This window comes from Mobula hypostoma, chromosome 6 (assembly GCF_963921235.1).
Source record: "Mobula hypostoma chromosome 6, sMobHyp1.1, whole genome shotgun sequence".
In the NCBI taxonomy this organism is placed as follows: Eukaryota; Metazoa; Chordata; class Chondrichthyes; order Myliobatiformes; family Myliobatidae; genus Mobula; species Mobula hypostoma.
In genome coordinates this window covers 152,104,856-152,128,330 of record NC_086102.1, presented here as the reverse complement: position 1 = coordinate 152,128,330, position 23,475 = coordinate 152,104,856, and the positions used below count along the sequence as shown (strand labels likewise).

The 23,475-nt window shown below is 41.5% G+C and overlaps 1 protein-coding gene across 2 annotated transcripts in view; it reads left to right on the top strand.

Annotated features, from left to right (window-relative positions):
- Positions 1-887: 887 nt before the first annotated feature.
- The window catches only part of mfsd6b (major facilitator superfamily domain containing 6b), a 68,300-nt gene continuing 45,712 nt past the window's right edge, over positions 888-23,475 (top strand). The window contains exon 1 of one of the 2 annotated variants that reach the window (XM_063051980.1): positions 888-1,421. The gene's annotated coding sequence lies outside the window, so the exon portion shown is untranslated. Of the gene's footprint in view, positions 1,453-23,475 lie in introns of both variants that reach the window. The other variant, XM_063051981.1, reaches the window with a different exon arrangement.

Here is a 23,475-nt window from a genome sequence, read left to right as displayed (position 1 = left end):
CTCTGCTTTGGCTGCCCTAGTTTCTCTACCTGGTAGAGGTCCTGAGTTTGGAGTCTTGGTGAGTCGCCTTAGTTCATCCTGCAGGTAGTACAAACTACTGTTACTGTGTTTTGGGGTGCAGTGAATGAATGATCGAGGATGGGGTGCCTTTCAAGTGGACTGCTATGGCTTGCATGGTAGGAAGCTTCCAGAGTACCATTGAAGCTGCACTTACTCAGGCAAGCGGAGTCCATCACACTCCTGACTTGAGCCTTGTAGATGGTGGGCAGACTTCGGCGAGTCAGGAGGTAAGTCATTCGCCAGAGAATTCCAAGCCACTGAATTGCTCTGGTAGCCACAAAGTGTATAAACAACTCCCGTTCAATGGTAGCCCCCAAGATATTAACAGCGTGGGGATTCACTTCGGGTAATGCCTTTGGATGTCAGGAGCGGATAGTTGGCGATGGATGGTACTGTAATATGTAGCACTGTGAGAGGTGCAGAGAACGACCGAGTTTTGTCGGAAACTTAGTGGCTCATTACATGAACAACGGTGTGTTCTTTTAAATTACTATTAAACCTTCGCTCTTCATGGCGTTCGAACACTTCAATAGCTACTGATAACAAAATTATACCCGGAGGGAAAAGTTGCCTAGATTTCAACAAGCTCTCCCGACTTAACGTTGTGTTTTAACAATGCAAAGAACAAACCTCCTATTTCCCGTTAAAACCCGCTTCTAGACCCAACCTGTGCTATTGTTTTTATCGCGACACGACTCACATCACCGATTCCTCCCGCCTCCCACCCTCTCACAGGCACTCGCTTGTGTTCTTTCCTCCTCTTCCTGCCCCCCCCCCACTGTAAATCGTGCACGGTCTCGATTATTCACAATGTGAAGAAAGGTAACCGGCCCGCAGACCTTTCCCCCACGCTCTCTCTCCCTCCCTCCCCGCAGAAGCTGCCTGACCCGCTGAGTATTTGTTTTGCTTCAGTCTCTGCTGAGGGAAAAATATGATTCCTGCCACGCTGGGGTCACGTCTCCGATGAGCCTCACGGGGCCCGTTGGTTCAAGCCGAGTAGCAGGCGCTGGGTGATTGCCCTGGGCGCGGTAGCTGCGCTGTGCCCCGCTGCCACTGCTCGTGATGCATTGTTCAGCAGGGTGTCGGGTGTGTCCTGCCTCGCCGAGGGTGCAGCGCTGGCTTCCTGCCTCTGAAGCTCAATCGGAACTTCAGTGAGACAGGTGTTCGGGCCCAGTCTAGCCCCAACGTCTCCGGCCTCATGTGCCATTAAAAGCAGTTCGCCACCGGGAGGGTTCCAGCTGCGGAGGCGAGGGGGTGCTGCATCTACTGCTGGCGCCGGTATGGGCGCATTCAGAGCTGCTATGTAAACCGAGACGCCGACTGACAGGAAAAGATCGGCTCCTTTTACCTTCCTGTTCGGGGTAAGATCTGTCAACCTCCTGGGTCGAGCCGGTGGGTATCCGCGCTGAGTATTCAGCGATTAGCTGAAGATGACGCTGGCACTGCCATGATATTGACCCGGGTGATGGTGGGTGGGCGTACAATACGGTTTGCTTCTGAAATTCTGCCTGACCTGCCGAGTTCCTCCAGCATTTTGTTTCTGCGTTGACCAACAAAAATTTTGTTCGGTGAAGGCAGATCTGTAAACAAGCGTCCCTTTGAAAAGGCGCAATGTACAGGAGCTGTACGTTTCTTTAAAATACTTTTAAAACCTGGCTTTTGGGCGAATGGTTATTTGAAGTTCACTTATTGTTTAAACCCCTTTTATTTCCTGTCCCGGTATGTTCTGTTATCCCAGCGCATTGCCGGGGGGAATTTCTCAGGAGCCCGTTGCACCTATCCTTTCAAGGAAAAGCGTTAACAGTGGAACAAAGCGGTACTTCCTTGTAGCGACACTGTCTCCCAGATATTTTAGCAAAGTCCAAATTTGTGGACATTTGCCGTGAAATTGGCGATTGCGCGCTAGTTTAATTTTCCACTATAAATTCGGGTGCATTTGAACTTGAAGAGTGATTACGTTTCCTTTGTGTTGCCGGGTGGTGAAGGCAGCTTCTGATTAACAAACACGCCTAGAATGTAAAGTCGTCACTGACTTCGGTAAACGTAAAATGGGGAAGGTAGTCAGCGGCCTTTGCAATGGCAATGGGGAGGGAGCAGAAAGAGCTGGTGATTCACCTGGCCCTTTCTGACAGGCTCTACCGGTCAAAGTAACCAGATTATCTGAGGTGGAATTTTATAGAAAACGGCATCAGTGTGCGGCGGAGTAGCTGGCCAGGTGCGTGGCCCGTGTCAGACTGTGACCCCAGCTGAACTTCTACCTCAGCACCATCTTTCTACACTATTCCCAAATCCATTGATTACTTTATTTCCAGGGCCCTGCCATTCACTGTGTGAGTCTTGTCCTGGTCCAGCTTCCTAAAATACAACTTAGCATGTTTCTAAACTCTGCAGAATTGTGATTAGGCTATTCAATTTCTGTTCCTATATCATTTTAGAAACTAATCTAGAAATGTTTTTGAAGTTAGGAAGATCAGGGTCCTATATAATTATAGTAAGACATCTCTCCTGTATTCATCTGGCAAATAACTATTGGAAACAATCAGATTAATCTTCCTTGCACTTCATGCAAATCCTTTGGCACATTACTCCTTTGTTTTGAGTAGGAAGACCATAACTGTGCACAGCATTTCAAGTGCAATCCCCCCCCCCAAGACTCTGAATAATACAGTTACAGTAAATTATTCCCTTTGTGTTTCTTGATCTTGTTACTGGAGATTCAGTGTTACTAGACCCTGCCACTTTGGAATGGCCCACACTTTCATTAACCTGGTTCTGCATTACTTTCCTTTCTTGGAATCTGTCTTTCTTAAGAGTGGGAGGGGGTGTGTTAGGTATTGTGCTATGCTTATGTGTGCAAGGTGGGGGTTAGTGACACCGGAGGCTTAAAACTGTATGTGTGAGGAGTGGAGCAGCTGTGAATCTATGGGGTGTTGACTATGGTCAGGGGGTGCTTGGATGCTCCATGTTAATGGGGGCTTTCCCCAGAGTTGATAGAGGTGCTTTCCATTGTGGGATGTCGTTAGGATGAGGGGTTGGGTGGAGGGGAGAGGGAGCTGGAGGGGAGAAGAAGCTGGAGGGAAAAGGGAAGGAGTTATGGTTAGCGTTAGTGGATGGAGGGAGAGGGGACTGAAAGTTAGCATTAGGGGTAGACTTAGAGGATGGAGGAGAGAGGGGTGTGGAAGTTAGGGTTAGGAATAGGGGTAGGTTGGGGCAGTGATGAAGTGTTTTGAAAGATTGGTGATGAAACATATCAACTCCTGCCTGAGAAACAACTTGCAATCACTCCAATCTGCCTAATGGCACAACAGGTCCACATCAGATGCCATTTCATTGACTCTTCGCTCAACCCTGGTCAGCAAAGGTACATACATCAGGATGGTCTTTAACAACTACATCTCAGTTTAGTATTGTGGCTTTCTGAAGATTTACATAGATATTACTGTGTAGCTCTAATAGCTTAATACTGTTGCATAATAAAATTGGGATGACACCAACTGTGGATATTGCTATCGGGACAATGTATACCCTGTTTATGTTCCATAGACTTTCAATGTCCTCTTTTAATTCACAATATTTCTGGTGTTTTTCACTTATGATTTCTGTAAGTTATGTGTATTTGGAATGGCTATATCAATTAAATAAGTTGTTCTTGCTTGTTTATCCTGTACTATTAGATCTGAACTTTATTATGGATTGTCCTATCTGTACTAATTGATTAGTCATAATATAATTTGTAGCATTCTGACTCTAAAACTGGATCAGGCTTGTATTTGTAGTAAGGTATGATTTCATTTATGAGTTTGTATTTTAAAGCAAAATTTTGATGAATGATGTTTGCCACTTGATTGTGCCTGTGTAAGTAATCAGATTGAGTTAAACTGCTTCAGCATCCTGTAATGTGTTGGATTGTATCAATTTTTCTTGGTGTTTTCTACATTTATCACCTTGAATTTGTTGGTATTTTATTATGGATTTTTGATTTCTTTTGTGCTAACCACCTGGTCCTACATTGCCAAAAGGAACCCTTCTGTTTCTGGGAGGAGGTCTCCAACTCTGAGCTAGGCGTTCCACACTTCTTGTCACAGTCTAGTTTGCTCAGATCATGGGGTTGTCTTCCATTGATTAACTTTTACTTCAATAGTGATAATGTCATCATTTTTCTGGGTTGTGCTGTCATTTAAATTTAGTGGTGTGTACTTATCAGAATTGCAAATGCTTGCATGGAGTGCTGAATCCTGTTTTCATTGATGAAAGTACAGTATGTCCTTAGAAGTTTTATCTGACTGTTGTGTAGATTTTAATTGTCTGTTATTCCTCTTCTCCCTTCTATCCCAGGTAGTGTTAATCTAAGTGGATTTGAATGTACATGATGTTTTATGAAATTTGTCATTTGAGTTTTTATTTTTCTTTGTAAATTTTCCAGATCAGTTTTGGACCAAGATATGCCAAAAGTATATGTTAATATAGGTATAGAGGAAGTGTTTATTGTCTTGTTATATTTTTACTGTTGAGCTCTGTTTGGCAGATTTTCTTAATCCTTGAAGTAAATTCTGTCAAAAGCTTTTCCCTTATCACATTATCATCTATTTTCTTTCCTTGTTGATGTGCCAGATTCTTATGTTTTATATTCGTCCATCGGTTGTATTGTAACCTGCTGCTCTGTCTTGTATTCTATATTACCTCTATTGTACCTTTCTTTATGTTTAATGTTCTGCATTTATCCAGTCCAATGTTCATGTTTATTTCTTTTGAAAGTAGTTCTACTAATTGAATTAATTGCTTTAGCTTAACTGATGAAGGGGCGTATAATTTCATATCATCCACGTATAAAAAGTGGGTTAAGATGTAGTTCATTTCATTGTTTCTGATTTGATACCCAATTTTCATTTGATTCAGTAAATTATCATTAGTTCTTTGTTTTACTTTATTTTAGTATTTGCACAGTTTGTTGTCTTTTGCACACCAGTTGTCTGTCCTCTTGGTGTGGCCTTCCATTGATTCTATTATGGTTATTATTTTATTATGGTTTTATTATGCAAGAAAATGAATCTCAGGGTTATATATGGTGACATATATGTACTTTGATAATAAATTTACTTTGAACCTTGAACACATCTTTATTCCAGGTCTCACGTTCTTTCATAATAAATAGCAACATTCCATTTAACTTCCTAATTGCTTGGAATATCAGCATGTTAGCTTCCAGTGTCCCGCAGAACATCAACATTTTCCATTCTGTCACCATCTAAAAAAACCTCCCCTCTTCTCTTTTATACACTGAGGTGGATGACATCACAATTTTCCGCATTACTGGAAAAGCCCAATAGCATTTTATTAGCCAGCACACTTCAGAGTTGGGAATGGAGCATCTATGAGCCGATTCCCAGGCTGACATTGGCTCAGTACTGAGGAAGCTCTTGAATTAGCACTGAGGGATTTCCCAGTACAAGGCTGTGTCAGCGCCATGGGAGCTCCTGGGCCCAAAATGGATTAACTAGCACAATTGATTGACCATCAACTGTCAGCTCATGTAGATGCCGGATAACCAGTCTCTGAGTCTGTCTGTCTGTCTGTATCTTGTTTTACGGCGGTTGGCATCCAGCTTAATGGTGCATTACCGCCACCCTCTGCTCCAGAATGTGCACTAGACATACATTCTAAACCCCTTCACCCAATCTCACACACACACACACACACACAAACCTACACTTCACCCTCCCATCTTTGACCATCCTAGTATCCTATTCCTGTTTATTCATCATATCCTATAAAAAAAACCCTGTACCCCTTAAAAACGCTGAAAATACCTGGACTTGTGCTCTCTCACCCATGCCCAGCAACCCTTTTAATGTGAATTCCTGCATCCCCAACTCCCTTAATTTATTTCTCATCATCTCTCTCTGTATCCCATACTTTCTGCAACACAAATCTACATGTTCGACTGACTCCTCTTCCTGACATTCCTCACACAATCCTGTCTGGTATTTCCCCTATCATTTTCAATGTTTTGTTTAATGCACAATGCCCCAGTCTTAACTAGTCCACACAATTTCCTCTCTTCTGTTTCCATTACCTACGCTAGTAACTGCAACACTCTTTTGTATTTGATATAAATGCCTCCCTTTCCCCTCCCTGTCCCATCTTTCTTGCCACATTCGGTTGACTTTTTCTCAGATTACACACTTAACCTCTGCTTCACTGATACTAATGTGCATTTCCACATTTTCTTTCTTTAACGCCCTCTTTGCCAACTCATCCACCCTCTCATTCCCCTTCACCCCTACATGTGCTGGAACCCATAGAAATTTTACCTGACTTCCCTGATTTGCAATTCTTGTAACTAACTGAAGGACTTCATAAAGTACATCTTGCCGACTGTTTGTGTGAAAAGACCTTAAACTTGCTAGAACTGAGGATGAATCTGAACATATCAATGCTTTGGCTTGTCTGGCTTTCTGCACCCATTGCAACGCAACCAACACTGCCAGCATCTCCACTGTAAACACCCCTAACTTATTAGATGTTCTTCTGCTGATTCCAATTTCTTTTGCTGGTATTACCACCCCAAACCCTGTCACTCCTGTTTCAGGTTCCTTCGCACCATCCGTATAAATGTGAGTATAATCACTATACTTTTCCATCACATGACAGTTAAATGCATTTACCAAATCTGTTTTATATCTTTCTTTCCTTTTTACCTCTACCATACAAGCTTCCATGGAGCTACAACGGGATAAACTACTGAAGGACTTATCCTCAGATCAAATACTCCACATTCTTTCGCGATATCATTCCCTACCCGACTAAAGGTATCCCTCTGAAACCTCCCATTTTCCCAGCACTCCTGCAACACTCGTTTAGTAGGGTGAGAATCATTGTTCCCCTGCAAGTTAGCCCAGTAGTTTGCCATCAGTTGCATCCTTCTTAGTTCCAAAGGCATTATTCCCATTTCTACCTGTACGGCTGACACTGGTGACGTTTTAAAAGCCCCACTGCACACTCTCAAGGCCTGAGCCTGAATCACATCCAGTTTCCTTATAAGAGACCTAGCTGCTGATCCATATACTATATTTCCATAATCCAATACAGATCTTACTAAAGCCACATACATTCTCTTCAAGGCTGAACAACTTGCTCCCCATTCCCTACCAGTCAAACATCTCATCACATTTATTACTTTTTTACATTTCTCCTCAACTTTCCTGATATGGTCTGCCCATGTTAATCGTGAATCAAATATAACTCCCAGAAATTTAAATGATGCAACCCTTTCTAATTCAACTCCATACATCCTTAACTTCTTCCCTACCTCAACCCTTTTCCTGGTAAAAAATACAGTTTGAGTTTTGTCTACTGAAAATCTACATCCCCAATCATAACCCCACTCCACCACTTCATCAATTGCTTCTTGTAGTTTCCTGATTATATGGTCCATGTTCCTGCCTCTTTTTCACAAGGCCCCATCATCCGCAAACAGTGACCTACCTATATCCACTGGTACCTTTGTGAAGACATCATTGATCATAATCATGAAAAGTAATGGGCTAATCACACAACCATGAGGTGTGCCATTTTCCACTATGTACTGTTTTGATAATTCTGATCCAATCCGAACTTGAATTTTTCTACCAAACAAAAAATCTTTAATCCAATTAAAAACTCTCCCACCAACCCCCATCTTGTGCAGTTTAATTAATAATCCTTCCTTCCACATCATATCATAGGCTTTTTCAATGTCAAAGAACACTGCCACTACTGACTCTCTATTTGCCTGGGCCTTCCTTATTTCAGTCTCTAACATAATCACTGAGTCCATGGAATTCCTTCTCTTTCTAAAACCACTCTGATAACTTGCCAGCATTCCCCTTTTCTCAAGCTCATATGATAACCTTTCTGTTATCATCCTTTCCATTATCTTACATATACTTGATGTTAATGCAATTGGTCTGTAGCTAGTGGGTTTTGACAGATCCTTGCCAGGCTTCCTTATTGGAATTACTACTGCTTCTTTCCATGCACTTGGTAATCTTCCCTCCTCCCACACTCTGTTATAAAAATGCAGCAACTTCAAGATCGCTCCTTCTCCTAGATTTTTTAGCATCACAGAGCATATCAGATCTTTCCCTGGGGAGGTTGGTCTCGATCTCTTTATTGCTCTCACCATTTCTGCTAATGTAAATGGATCATCAATTATATCATCTGTTCCTTCCCTCCTGCTTAACACACCTGGGTGTTGGCTCATTATTCTTTCCCTTCTTCTTCTCCCTTCTTCAGACAAATTTTCTGAACTGTGTATCAGCACAAATGTCTTGGCCATGACCTCAGCCTTATCCCTACTGGAGACTGCAGTTTCCTCCTCAGATATCATTACTGGATATTCCCATTCCCTTCTATCTCCTCCCATCCTCTTAATCATTCCCCATATCTCTCCCACAGGTGGTGTTCTTCCTACCTTGTCGCAAAAACTCCTCCAACTTGCCCTTTTAGCTTGACGTATAGTTCTTCTCACCACTGCCTGTGCTTTCTTATATTGAACCAAATGCTGCATATTATGGGTTCTTTTAACTAGCCTAAATGCTCTATTTCTGTTTTTTACAGCCTGACAACATTCCTCTGTCCACCATGGTACCAGTTTTCTATTCATCCTATTTTTACTCCTAGGTATAGATCCTTCTGCTGCCATGATAATTGCTGAAGTCACCTGACTGTTTAATTCATCTACATTTCCAGAAATATCAATCTTTGTCAACCCTTCTTCACTCAACTTCTGGAACTTACCCCAATCAGCTTTTTCAAACACCCACTTTGGGGTTCCGCCACCTGGTCTTACTTCAACTCTTTCACCCACTGAACACAAAACTGGGTAGTGATCACTGCCTACTGTTGAAGCAGTCCAAACTCCCCAGTTACTAATGCCAGCCAAGGTATTAGACACTAACGTAATATCTAACACTGACTCAGTTCCTGTTGTTATATCCATCCTTGTGCTGTTACCATCATTCATACACACCAAATCCCTTTCTTCCATCAAATCTTCAATTACCTTTCCATTTGGATCTGTAATCTGATCCCCCCATATTGTGCTATGAGCATTGAAATCTGCACACCACACTACTTTATGTCCGTTTTGTCCTGGTATCTTTAATAGGCTGTCCAAATCCAACCTTTTACATGGATTGTAGTAGTTAATTATAACCACTCCCTCCCCTCTCTCCCACACTTCCACCACTATGTATTCCTGATCATCTCCTTTTTCCAGTACCCTATATGGTATACCTTGCTTGATTAACATAGCACAACCGCCTCCTCACCCTAGATTTCTATCTTTCCTTATCATTGTATACCCATATACCACAAAGTCTAAAGTTGGTTTCAACCAACTTTCCTGAATACACACTACATCCGGTTTTACAACCATTTCTTTAATAAAGTGCTTGAATTCCTGGCTATTGGCCAGTAAGCTCCTTGCATTCCATTGTAAAAGAATCACCATAATTAGTATTAACCAACACGTGACACTTCCTGGCTTGACTGATTACTAAGGTTCTCCCTCACTTCCTCCCATGTCAGTCCTACTAACCCTAAATGGTTTACTGCTGCTTTTACCACCAGCTGAATTTTGTCACTTTTTGACTTTACCTCAGCCGTACTATTAATCACTCCTGAATGAATGTTACTAGAGCCTTTTTGTCTACATAAATCCTGTCATTTGCCCTTTGTTGCATCTCTCGTATCCCTATTGCTCCCTGTTCATTAGGAACATTATTCTGTTCTCTTGACATTCTTACAGCTTCTGCATAAGTGATCTTTCTTTTCACTCTTATTTCTTGAATTTTAGTCTCCCGTCTCACAACCTCACACCCACTATATGCAACATTATGAGCTCCTCCACAATTGCAGCACTTTGGTTGAACTCCTGTTCCGCACTTTCCATATTCATGATCACCCCCACATCTAGCACATCTCCTCTGCCTTTTACAGTTTTTAGCCATGTGTCCAAACCTTTGACAATTATAGCACCTCAATGGCTTTGGCACATACACCCTTACTGGGTAACTCATGAAACCCAGGAACACCTTCCTTGGCACTCTTTCTTCTTCAAATTCAATCAATACAGATTCACTTTCCTTTTTCACTCCCTCCTTTGTTGTTTTCAGTCTTTGAACATTCATTACTTTCCCTCCTTTGATATTCCTCTTTATCTCCTCCATATTTATACTCATTGGTATCCCCGTGATCACTCCTCTACGACCACTGTTTTGTGCTCCCACCCTCCCAGTGTATTCCACCTTGCATTTTCCTATCTCTTTTAGCTTGAGTGCTTTCTCAAGTTGTTCCTCATTCGCACATCTTACCAATAAGTTGCCATCATTAAGGACTTTTGCAAATACTATTTCCCCTATCTTATTTGTCAGAGTTGTTGTTAGCACAAACGGGTTAATTTTCTTCATATGTCCCTGAGCCTTCTCATTAAACCTAATTATGACAACACCTCCTCTCTGAGCTTGTTCATCTTCCTCACTTTCAGAGCTTTCTCCACTATCATTTCTTATTCTTTTATTCCCTTTGTCTTGGTTTTTATTCATCCGACCCCTCACTACCTCCTCATTCCCTTTATTTCTCCCTTCACAATAATCCACCTCTCCCCAGCTGCCTACCTCTGGTCCCAAGTCTCTATCCCTCTCCTTCTCCACTTTCTTTCCCTCAACCCCGCCTCTTATCTTGTCCGCCATTACCGAACCCACATGACCCCCTCCCAGCAATTTCCGTTCCTTCCCCACTCTCTTTCCCTCAACAGGTTCCAAAACACACTCACGCATCAAGCAAAACACAGCCAGCTTCCAGTCAAGCCAACTCAGCCCACTCATAGAGTAGCTCTCAAGGATCCAGTCTCTGAGTAAATTGCATCTGTAAATTTCTCACTCACTCATTTAGCTCATCAGTACCCATTTGATATTTCTCCACTTCCTCCTCCCTATGCACCCTGCCATCTGGATTGGAATCATAAGCAAACTGTCAATGTTGGTGCCCTCAGCTAAATCATCGATTATAGATTGTGAGCAGCAGTTACTGGGGCCCAGACTCAGATCCCCACAACAGTAACTGCTTATTAACTTGAGAAAATAGTTCTGTGTTTCTTATGAAGAGCTCAAATGAAATGATTTTGAGCAAAATATCTGTATTTTTAAGATTCATGGTTTGCTATCTTATGGGAGGTCGAATGAAAGATTTAATATATTCGTTTCTGGAATATGGGCACCATTTGCAAAGGTGTTTTTTTAGCCTTGGGAGGTGATGTTGAGTCACCATTCGTGGATTTGAACCCAGTTATATGAAGGGAGCAGCAATGAGCACCAAGATAGTTGCATCATTTGAAGGTGGAACTGCCCATGTAGGTCTCCTGTCCATGAAATTGCAGGTGGCAAAGCCCCTGGATTTGAGATACATTATTAAAGAAGCAGGTGTACTGGCCTGGCCTAGGCTACATGAGTTTAAAATTTCTCATGTATGAATCAATGGACGTTATTATAGGCATCTGTTAGTCTCATGAGACTATGGATTTGTGCCTTTGAAGGTTTCCAGGGCGCAGGCCTGGGCAAGGTTGTATGGAAGACCAGCAGTTGCCCATGCCGCAAGTCTCCCCTCTCCATGCCACCGATGTTGTCCAAGGGAAGGGCATTAGGACCCATGCAGCTTGGCACCAGTGTTGTCGCAGAGCAATGTGTGGTTAAGTGCCTTGCTCAAGGACACACACGTGGTCTCAGCCAAGGCTCGAACTAGCGACCTTCAAATCACTAGACAAACGCCTTCACCGCTTGGCCATGTGCCAACACACAATGGACATATACTTCAAAGAAATTAAAGAAAGAATGCAAACCACCTCACCCACACAGCATGTATGAACTGGTTGCTGCCAGTGGCCCTTATTTTTCACTTCTCATTGGATTTTCTGGTTGGTGATGCAGGAACCAAGGCTACAGAATGATTGTAACAGATCAGAAGTTTGAGGCAATCGAATTCTCTGTCCATGTAATGCCATTTTACACAATATTTTCAAATTAAATTTAACCTGTCTTCAATTTGTTTATTATAACATTGTAAGCAGGGCTGCTGTAATGTAATTAAAACACCATAATTTAGTAGAATTAAAATTAGATTTTTTTTTACATCCATCTTACAACATGAGGGAGTAAAAATCTTTATGTTGCATCTCTGTTGCTTTATTCAAGCAATAAGGAAGGGAAATGTGGGAGGATATTGCCCAAAACTAAGTTTGTATACGTAATTGTTCTGTATACATGTATGTACAGTCAGATATGCAATCAGATCAATGTGTATTGATAAATCTGATAGCCTGGTGAAAGAAGCTGTCCTGCCCTTAATGCTGTGGTACCGTTTGCCAGACGGAAACAGCTGAAACAGTTTGTGGTTGAGGTGACTCGAATCTCTGATGATCCTCCAAACCCATTTTATGCACCTGCTGCTGAAAATATCCTAAATCGAGGGAGGCTCACATCCACAGGTGAGCTGGGCTGTCCGCACCACTCTGCAGTGCCTTGCAGCTGAGGGTAGTACAGTTCCCATACCAGAAGGTGACACAGCCAGTCAGGATGCTCTTGTGACTACCTAATACTAAGTCAGATATTCATTCGTGTTAAAGTGGATGCTTAGTGTTGCTAAGAACAACAAAAAACAATGTATTTTAAGGAACCTTCTGAATCAATATGGCCCATGTGATGACACAATCATCCACACCTTTGTTTTTTCACTCTGCCCTTGTATAGCCGTCTGCTATTGAGGTTTTCTTTTAGATATTTCATAATTTTCTTTCTTTTGGACTGTATAAGATATTTCATAATTAGTCACTCTGAGAATCCCTCCTTACTTACAATTTGGATGAAGACAGTCCTGCTACATGCGAAGGAGAGATGTGTCCGCTCAATGTATCTCCATAATGACTAAGCAATCAAAATCCTAGACCCCTGATCCAGAGATCTAAGTTTGCAAACTTACCATGGCGACTAAGAAATATTAATTCAAGAAATTTAATAAATCTGCATTTCAAAAGAAAATTGAGCCTGAAACTGCTCAATTGTCTGAAAACGGTCTGACTCTTTCCAGGACGGAAATCCTCACCCAGTTTGATCAATGTGGTTGGTTCAGGGAGTTTTAGGATGGGCAATAAATGCTAGTATTGCTGGTGGCAGTCATATCCTGTGAATAAAAAGATAGCAGGTCTTATCTTTTATAGGGATACTTGTGTCTAAAATGCATTGAGGCTGAAGCTAGTAATTAGTGATTGGGACTGGCAACTTGTTCCTTCCAAGTAGATTACAATCTTGTCCAATGATAAAAGTGCCCAAGGCCACCGGCTTGAATATTTTCAAGAGCTACACATCACCAGCTGCCAACATGAGGCTCAAGTGTTAAACAGCAACTACCCTTCACTAATACTCACTTCCTATTTAGATAGTTATTTGTATCACCCACCAGATTTCGTTGATTTGTGAGTGCAAAATATTTCACAGTTGTTGAAACATCCACCAAGAATATTAGAAAGCAACATAAAGTCTAACAACATGTTGAGTAACACACACAAAATGCTGAGGGAACTGAACATCTATAGAGAGAAATGAACAGTCAACATTTTGGGCCGAGACCATACGACAGGACTGATAATGGGTTTTGGTCAGAAATGTCATCTGAAATGTTCATGAATGCTACCTGACCTGTTGAGTTCCTGTAGCATTTTTTGTGTGTTGTTCAAGATTTCCAGCAGCTGCAGAATCCCTTGTGTCTATCAACATGTTGTTCCTATTTACAGCCACTTGTTTCAAGTGACCACAAAATTGTTAATTTCTCTCATCCTTCTTCCAAAGAATGCTCAAGATAAATGAACTTCCACTCATCTCCATCATGCAAAAGTTCAAGAGAAATAGCTGGTTTCAAGAGTATTAGCTAGCGTGAGCACCATTGCATCAGCCAACAAAACTACTAAAATACATCTCTGGCCAATTGGCACAAGCCAGCCCCGAAAACCTAATATTGATTTCTGGTGTATGCAGCAGGAACAGGAATGAAAAGTTTTTTTTAAGCATCCTATAAAGTTTTGCAAAAATAAATGACATTTAAACTGGACAAAGGGTTCAGGGCAAAGCCAGCAGATATAGAGAAAGGGAAGGGTTAGGTTGATCTTTGAGTAAGTTCAAAGGTGAGTAAAACTTCATGGCTGAAGGGCCTGTACTGTGCTGTACCGTTTTATTTTCAAAGAAAGACTGATTTTATGTAGCTTTTTTCATGTCCTTAGGACTTCCAAGAGCACTTTTGAAATTTAGTTTCATTGTTCTGTGAGATGACATGTTAAACAAAGACCCACTTCCCTCCAGGATGGGTATAAAAGATCCCTTGGTGTCTTGTGAAGAATGTGGTACAGCTCAGTGTTACGGGCAATGTTTTCGCCCTCTGGCATTAACCTCAAAAATAAGTTACCAAATCATTTACTCATTCACATTAGTGATAAATTAGCTGCCACATTATGCTAAAATAGTCATTACAACTTCAAAATACTTGAACATTTTTTAGAGGTCATGAACGACATAACATTTATATGCTGTATATCTGGTAATTTAAATACGGTGAGTCTTTATGAGAAATCATTGAACTTTAACTCATTAGTAAAATAGCCAACTACTTCAACAGAATCTTCCCAGGTAGTAACTAATAATTTATGCTCTTTCTCCACATTTATTTAATAGTGAGGAGATAGGTAGTGGTATGATAGTGTAGTGGTTAGCCCAATGCTTTACAGTACCAGTAACTTGGGTTCAATTCCTGTCACTTCCTATAAGGAGTTTGTTCCCTCTGGGTGCTATGGTTTCCTCCCACAGTCCAAACACATACCAGTTGTTAAACTAATTGTTCATTGTAAACTGTCCTGTGATTAGGTTAGGATTAGGCGGCTAGACGAAAGGACCTATTCTGTGCTGTATCTCAATAAATAAATAATAAACTCTCTTTACTGCCAAACTGGTGACAAGGATATATTTCATCTTAAGATATCCCAAGACTATGCATTGAGATAGAGTGTGAAAGAGTTACAAATTAATGTGGAATTACAAGATACCAATTTATCATTAAGCCCCCTCTGAAACAGGATACGAAGGATACATACAAAATGACTTAAGATATTTTAAACAGATGTGTTTAAGACTGCTGTCATTTCTGAAGATGTGGCAACCTCCGTGTTGGTACAGTGTTTACAGATTGAATTTATTTCTCAGTGGTTTTGTGGACTCGTGCTCAGTCTATTCATTCATAATTGATGTGGCAGTGATGTAAAGGTATTCAGAGGAACTGTAAGCAACACAAAAAGATGTGAAATGCAGTTATAAAAATATTTTCCATTGTGTTTGTTTGGTTTTCCTTTCACCCATTCATTTTTGCAGATTTGGATCTCTTTGTTTCATCCGATGCCAGTGTTTTGGTTATTTTAGCAGGTATAATAGTGAGCCATGTCACAGCGATTACGATGATGGAATCAGCGTTGTAAATTAACTCTGAAAGCAACTATTGCTGTTGCAAAACCTGTAAATCTAGTTTGAATAAGGTGACTTATATAACAATAAAAGCCATTCTATAACACTTGATTTCCTCAAATTCCTGTGAAATTATTATACTGTACAGGTTCAAATGGATTGTGCAATGATTAATATTAAGTCCGTGTGTCCAGAAAGTATAATGACAAATCCAGTTTTGTCCAGGAAGTAGTTCTAAGTTGGCAGTGGGCTGTGAAAAATAAAGAGGGGTGTTTTGGGTTATGCATATTTATAAGCTGAATTTCATTTGAATTGTTATTGGAATGGTGTTTTTCTTGCTGTCATAATGACTAATGATGTCTTTGTTACTAACAAGAGAAAATCTGGAGATGCTGTTTGTATTTAGGGTGAAAATGACAAGATATTAATAGAATTCAGAAAAAAAAATTACAGAAGTAAAATGTCAGTTGGCACTGGGATCAGTTTTATTTCATATTAATCTTAAAGTGAGGGCAACATAATAGTCTAGTGTTCACACTGCACAGTGAAATGTTACACATTATCAAAGAAGCTTTTTCTGTAATACATTTAGAAATTGCAGGTTTTTAACAGAGTAATTTTTGTGCCTATTTTAAGTGACAACATAATGTGAGTAAATAAAAGCAGCAATCTTGCAGTAATTAATGGAGCTGGTCCCCGGAATAAAGAAGGGGAGGTATGAGGAGTTCAGTGTGAGTGGAGTGCGGGGAAACCGGGAGGATGCAAGGGGGTGTGAAGAACTGATTGTGAGTGTGTGTGATGGGGGGAGTGAGGGGATGCAAGAAGAAGGAGTGAGGAGGGAGTGGAGGACTCAGTACAAGGGGATCCTCAATATTGGGGGGTGGTCTCAGCCAAGATTGCCTGCACACTTAGGATATCGCTTGAGCTGCCCAGGTCTGATTTTCCCACTGAAAGGTCTGTGCTTAGACTTTAACAAGTCACTTCATCAGACATTCAGCAGCTTGGTGCCCTTCCTTCATCCTGCAGGCTTCAATTAAAACAGCCTAAAACCCACAGTGTCTCCCTCATGTGGGAGGGAAATGTTGGTAAACTGGTTGCTGATATCAGAGTGACAATTTCCTGAGGGACTGCTGTCAGTTTGAGGGATTTGCTGGCGTCAAAGTGCCTGGGACTCCAGTTCACTTTCATGAGGTGCAGAGAGATTGGCTGCAGACACAAACAGAAACAGGGCGACACCAGTTCTAGTCACCAGTAAGATCACAGCTGATCTTCCCCGCCCCCACATCATTTTCCTGCATTGACCCCATTATTCCCTCTGTTCTGAAAACCTATTGATCTCTGCCTTGAATGAACTCAGTGACCGAGCACCCACTTCTCTCTGAGGAAGAGAATTCCAAAGACTTGCCACCTTCTGGCTTAGGAAATGTCTTCTCATTTCTGTCTGGCATGGCCTACAGCAGTTCTGTGAGCCCTGGTTCTAGACTTGAAAGCTGGGGAAATATCATTCCTGCATCTAGCCAGTGAGTTCTCTGCAAAGCAGCCTGCATAAGCAAAGACTCCACCCACCCAGGACATTTTCTCTTCTACCCCTTCCCATCGAGCAGATGACACAAAAGCCTGAAAGCAAGTACCACCGGTCTCAAAGCCAGCGAGGGCAGCTTCTGTCCCACTGTTGTGTGATTCTTGAACAGACCTCTTGGGTGATAAGATAGACTCTTGACCTCAGAATTTACCTTGTTATGACCTTGCACTTTATTGCTTCACTGCACTTTGTAAATTTTATGCTTCGTTCTGCCTTGTTACTGTTTTACCTTGTTCTGCCTCAGTGCACCGTGTAATGATTTGATCTGTATCAACAGTATGCAAGTCGGTAGCTGGGGTGTATGTGAGGAAAAATAAGCCAATTCCAATTCCATTTTATTCCCACCAGCAAAGAAGCATCATCACCCTCCACTGAGCACTCAAGAGTGCAGCAAAGCATCAATAAAGACACAAACGTGCAGTACCACAAAGACTACTCGTTCACCTGGCAATTCGACATACCACAGGCTGTCTCTCTCCCTAATAAGGGAAAAAGAGATGTCCCATTTCACAGCGAGAGGGGAGACATGACAAACAGATCGCTGATTTACGATTTTAAAAGTCTGTTGCGTCGCTTTTTTCTGACCTCTGCGTCCAGAGAGGTCCCAGAAAGGTGCAGCTCTCTGGACACGCAACCTCCAGCAGCTAACCCGCTGCTCCTAAAGTTCCGTGTCGTCCTGTGACACCAGTCGGGGGCACCGGCCAAGAATCAGCAACGGAAATCTAGAACCCTGAAGGCGTGCTCGCCTTCCAGGCTGTGTTCTTGGGATATCAAAAAACAGCCAATTGTGAGGCCCTGAGAGCGGGTCCCATTCCTCCAAAGAACTGAGGTCAGAATGTAACTTCAGGTCAGGGTCTTCAAAAGAACCTTGAAAAGGAAAAAAAAAGATATCGAACATATTAAAAAAAAGTTGTTTCCGAAGATGCACGCAAGGGTTTAGCGCTATTATATGCAGTTTTGGTTACCTACCAACAGGAAAGATGTAAATAAAGTTGAAAGAGTACAGAGAAAATTTACAAGGATATTGCTAGATCTGGAGGACCTAAGTTATAAAGAAAGATTGAATAGGTTAGGAGTTTACTCCTTGGAGCATAGAAGAATGAGAAGAGATTTGATAGAGGCATACAAAATTGTGTGGGGTATAGGTAGGGTAAATGCAAGAGGGCTTTTTCCACTGAGGTTGAGTGAGACTATAACTAGACGTCATAGGTTAAGGGTGAAAAGGAAAAAGTTTACGGAGAACATAAGGGGAAACTTCTTCACTCAGAGAGTCATGAGAGTGTGGAATGAGCTGTCAGCGCAAGTGGTACTTGCGAGCTTGATTTCAGCATTTAGGAGAAGTTTTGTTAGATAATTGGATGGTAGGGGTATGAATGGCTATGGTCCTGGTGCAGGTCGATGGGAGTAGGCAGTTTAAACATTTTTGGCATGGACTAGATGGGCTGAAGGACCTGTTTCTATGCTGTCATTAGAATCAAATCTTGATCTGCTTATTCTCGTTTTTCTTTCTGCTGCCTTATTGACCCTAATTTGTTACTCCAAATCCACTGAAGAATAACACACATCTTATTGCATTTTTTTAAAGTTTTCTTAAATTTATGTTCATCACATCAATTGGTTCAACTTAGTCTAATTACTACCTGAATATTTTGAACGTTTTTGTCAAATATCATTTCTCTTTCTTGAATCCATGCTGACTTTACCTAATTTCCAAGTGTTCTATGACTACTTGTTTCATAATAAATTCTGACATTTTTCGTACAATTGGTGAAGGATAACTAGTAAATAGTTCCCTGTTTTTCACTCTCTGTGTGAGTTAAGTGTCATCAGTACTGAAGGCCGTAAAACAAAAGGACTTGAGGCGTGGGGAAAAAGCTGACTAATACTGTAACAATGAAAAGAACCATGGTGAAAGATTGTATTGTAGACAGAAAGAAACTGTACAAAGGTGAGTATTAGGACATCTCTTACTGATGACTTAGACAGGAGTACGGTGCATAATTTCCAAATTTACAGATGACACTGAACTTGGAGGTGCGGTAAGACTGAATGTAATAGACAGACATAAAGATGGATTGGTGAAATGAGTGGAAAGCTGAAACTGAATTCTAGAAAATGCAAAGTGTTAAATTTTGGTAGGAAGCATAAGAGGCAACATAAATAAGCTGGAATAATTATAAATATAATCAAAATTACAGATGCAATTCTGAAACAACAGACAATGCTAGTTCAGACTTTCCACGGTATCTGTGGAAAGTGAACAGAAAAGGATCCGTGATCTTCCGTGTTGATTCTTGTTTTTCTTTCCATAGTTTCTGCTGACCCATTTATTTTGTTTAAGTGGGTTAATTTTATATATGAGCATAGTTTGCTGAAAGTAGCAGTGGGTCAGTTGAGGAAGCAATTATAAATGGACGCAGGTTCCTGGACTTTATAAACAGAGATGTAGAATGCAAAGGTAAGGAAGTCATGATGAACCTTTAAAAAACATTGGTTCAGCCTGTTCTGTTTGCCATGCTGTAGAAAGGATGTAAAAGGTTTAATAAAGGATGCTGAAGAGATGTGCCAACATGATTCCAGGGACAAGGGAATTCAGGTCGATTGTAAGAACGGAGAAGCTGAGATTGTTAGCATTTGAACAGACACGGCTGTGGAAGATAAAATAGAAGTATTTAAAATGAAGAAGGTTATTAGAAAAGAGTGTACTTAATCACAGTAGGACCAAGAACAGGTCTTCAAGAAGGTTTTCGGCCTGAAACATCAACTGTTTATTCCCCTCCATAGATGTTGCCTGACTTGCTGAGTTCCTCCAGCATTTTGTGTAAGATTTCCACCATCTGCAGAATCTCTTGTGTTTAAGACTTGGGGAAAGCAGTTTTTTTTTAAAACAGTGAGTAGTTAGGGTCTGGAATGCATTGCCTGAAGTGGTAATGGAGGATCAATTGTAACGTTCAAAAGGAGCAGGGTAAGTATCCGAAGGCAGCACAACAGGGAGAAGACGAGCAAGTGGGACCAGCTGAATAGCTCCTACATTGGGGCAACTCACAGAAAATGCTGGAGGAACTCTGCAGGCCAGGCAGCTTCCATGGAAAGGAATTAACAGTTGACGTTTCAGGCCGAGACCCTTCATCAGGATGGGAAAGGAAGATGAGCAGTCAAGGCAAGAAGGTGAGGGGAGGGAAGGTAAAAGTAGAAGGTAATTACCGGGAATTATGTGCTGCACGCGGAGGCTAGTGGGGTGGTAGGTGAATACTTCTCTGTAACTTCCGCCATCTCCAGAAGGATCCCACCAGCAAGCACATCTTTACCTCCTCCCCCCACCTTTCGCTTTCTGCGGGGATCGCTCCCTACACGACTTCCTTGTTTGTTCATCTCTCCCCAGAGATCTCTCTCCTGGTACTTATCCTTGCAAGCAGAACAAGTGCCACACCTGCCCCTACACCTCCTCTCTCACTGCCATTCAGGGCCCCAAACAGTCCTTCCAGGTGAGGTGACACTTTACCTCTGTACCTGGTGCTTCCGGTGTGACCTCTTGTATACCGATGAGACCTGATGTAGATTGGGAGAGTGCGTTGCCAAGCACCAGTGCTCCATCTGCCAGAACAAGCAGGACCTCCCGATATCACCCATTTCAATTCTACTTCCCATTCCCATTCCGACATGTCAGTCCATGGCCTCCTCTGCTGCCACAATGAGGCCACACTCAGTTTGGAGGAGCAACACCTTACATTCTGTCTGCGTAGCCCCCAACCTGATGACATAAACATCAATTTCTCGAACTTTGAGTAATTCCTTCCTCCTCTTCATCATTGCCTCATTCCTATTGATCTCTCTCACTTTATCTCCTTACCTGCCCATCACCCCCTCTGTTGCTGCTCCCTCTTCCCTTTCTTCCATGGTCTTCTACCCTCTCCTATCAGATTCCCCCTTCTCCAGCCCTTTATCTCTTTCACCAATCAACTTCCCAGCTCTTTACTTCACCCCTTCCCCCTCCCAGATTCACCCATCACCTGCTACCTTGTACTTCTTCCTGCCCTCCCCCCCACCTTCTTGTTCTGACTTCTCGTCCTGTTTGTCCCGAACAGCCCGAAACAGCGACTGTTTATTTGTTTCCATCGATGTTGCCTGGCCTGCTGAGTTCCTCCAGCATTTTTGTGTGTGTTACTTTGATTTCCAGTATATGCAAATTTTCTCATGTTTGGAGCTCTTACCTTGAGTCAGTGTGGGAGTCTTTGATTGTGCGGTATATTCAATAATTCACCAGCCCACATTACTGGAACAGATGAAATTTCTGTCCTCTTTGCAAGGGGAATTATTTCACCCAACCCAAAGGTGATTGGGAAAATCATACGTGGAAATAAGATCAAATTGGTTTCCTCCAAGATTTCTGATTTCTGATTTTGGGGACATAAACAACACTAAAATAGGCTGCAATTACTGGTGATTTAATTTAAGATATTTACTTCTTTTCTAGTTAAGCTATGAAATTCATCATTACCATAACAATAATGCACCTTGCTTGTAAGGCAGGCCACATAGGTTAAATTCTGTTTTATTGAGATGGTTATCAGTGACATTGTCATTATTGTGTTTCATGTGTTTCTACTGCTTTAGAAATTCTGGGAGAAATTATCTGACAATTGCACTGTACTGTCTTTCTTATATTAGTGATTGAGTACAGAGTACTGAAAAATTCTTTCAGTAGTGTGACCCTGAACATCAAAGTCACATTTACCGTAATCCATTACACCTACGCATTAAATATTATTTGTCATAAATCATTAACTGATTTCTCATAATAGCTGCAGTCCCTACAAACCATTCAAAATAATTTAAATGCCTGTCATCTGCATATATTTAAATATGATAATCTAAATTTGTTCCATGTATTGCATCTGAAGAGTAGTTTTTATAATCAACACCCGGTGGCCACTTTAGTAGGTACACCTGTACACCTGGTTAATGGAAATATCTAATCAGCTGATCATGTGGCAGCAACGGAATGAATAAAAGCAAGCCAAGATGTTCAGTTGTTGTTCATCCAAATATCAGAATGAGGAAGAAATGTGATCTAAATGACCTTGACTGTGCAGTGGTCATTGGCGCCAGACAGAGCGGTTTGGTTTTCTCAGAAACTGCTGATCTGAGATTGTCATGCACAACAGTCTCCAGAGTTTACAGAGAATGCTGCAAAAACAAAATAAAACATCCAGTGAGCAGCAGTTCTGTGGCTAAATGTTAATGAGAGAGATCAGAGGAGTATGGCCAGACTGGTTCAAGCTGACAGGAAGGTGTCAGTCTCTCAGATAACCGCATGTTATAACAGTGGTGTGCAGAAGAGTGTCTCTGAATGCACAACACATTAAACCTTGAAGTGGATGGGCTTCAGACCATGACATACATGCAGTGGCCACTTAGGTACAGGACGTACCCAATAAAGTGGCCGCTGAGTGTAACTTAGTTGAATAGTTTTCTTCAGTTTGTACCTTCGCTTAAAATGTGAATTTTCAAGCTGATTTTCTTTGTTTCACTGTTTGTTTGACCTCTGCTGCTGCTGCTATTTATAGTGTGAGCAGGTTATTTGGTTTATTTAAGGGTTGTGAAAACCAGTGTAATTTTCAGACAGAATATAATTCCCCTTCATCAATTGCACTTAGAGAATAGAGATTATAATTAGAAGGATTACATGATCATGTTATTTTCATGAATATAAACAACAGTTTTGTTTTTTCGACAGAAATAGAAAGAAATGCAGATGCAGCATGGCAAAGCCCTTCCACCTACTGAGTCTATGCTGAATTTTATGAACTTTGTATAGGGCAAGTCGGGTCTCACTGACTTGACTGAGATTTTTGATGAAATGATGAGGGTGATTGATGAAGGCAGAGCTGTGGACGTTGCCTATATCGACTTCAGTAAGGCATTTGACAAGGTCCCCCAGTAGATAAGGATGCATGGGATCCATGTTGAATTGGCTATTTGGATTCAGAACTGGCTTGTCCAGAAGACAGAGGGTAATGGTTGAAGGAACTTACTCTAGCTGGAGTCTGTAATTAGTGGTGTTCTGTACTGGGACCTCTTCTGTTTGTGATGTATGTAAATAACCTGGATGAAAATGTAGATGGGTGGGTGAGTAAGTTTCTGGATGATACAAAGATTGGTGGTGGTGTGGATAGTGTAGAAGACTGGCAAAGAATACAACAGGATGTACAGTAGATCAGTTGCAGATACGGGCGGAGAAATGGCAGATGGAGTTCAACCCGTCCAAATGTGAAGTGTTTCATTTTGGTGGGTCAA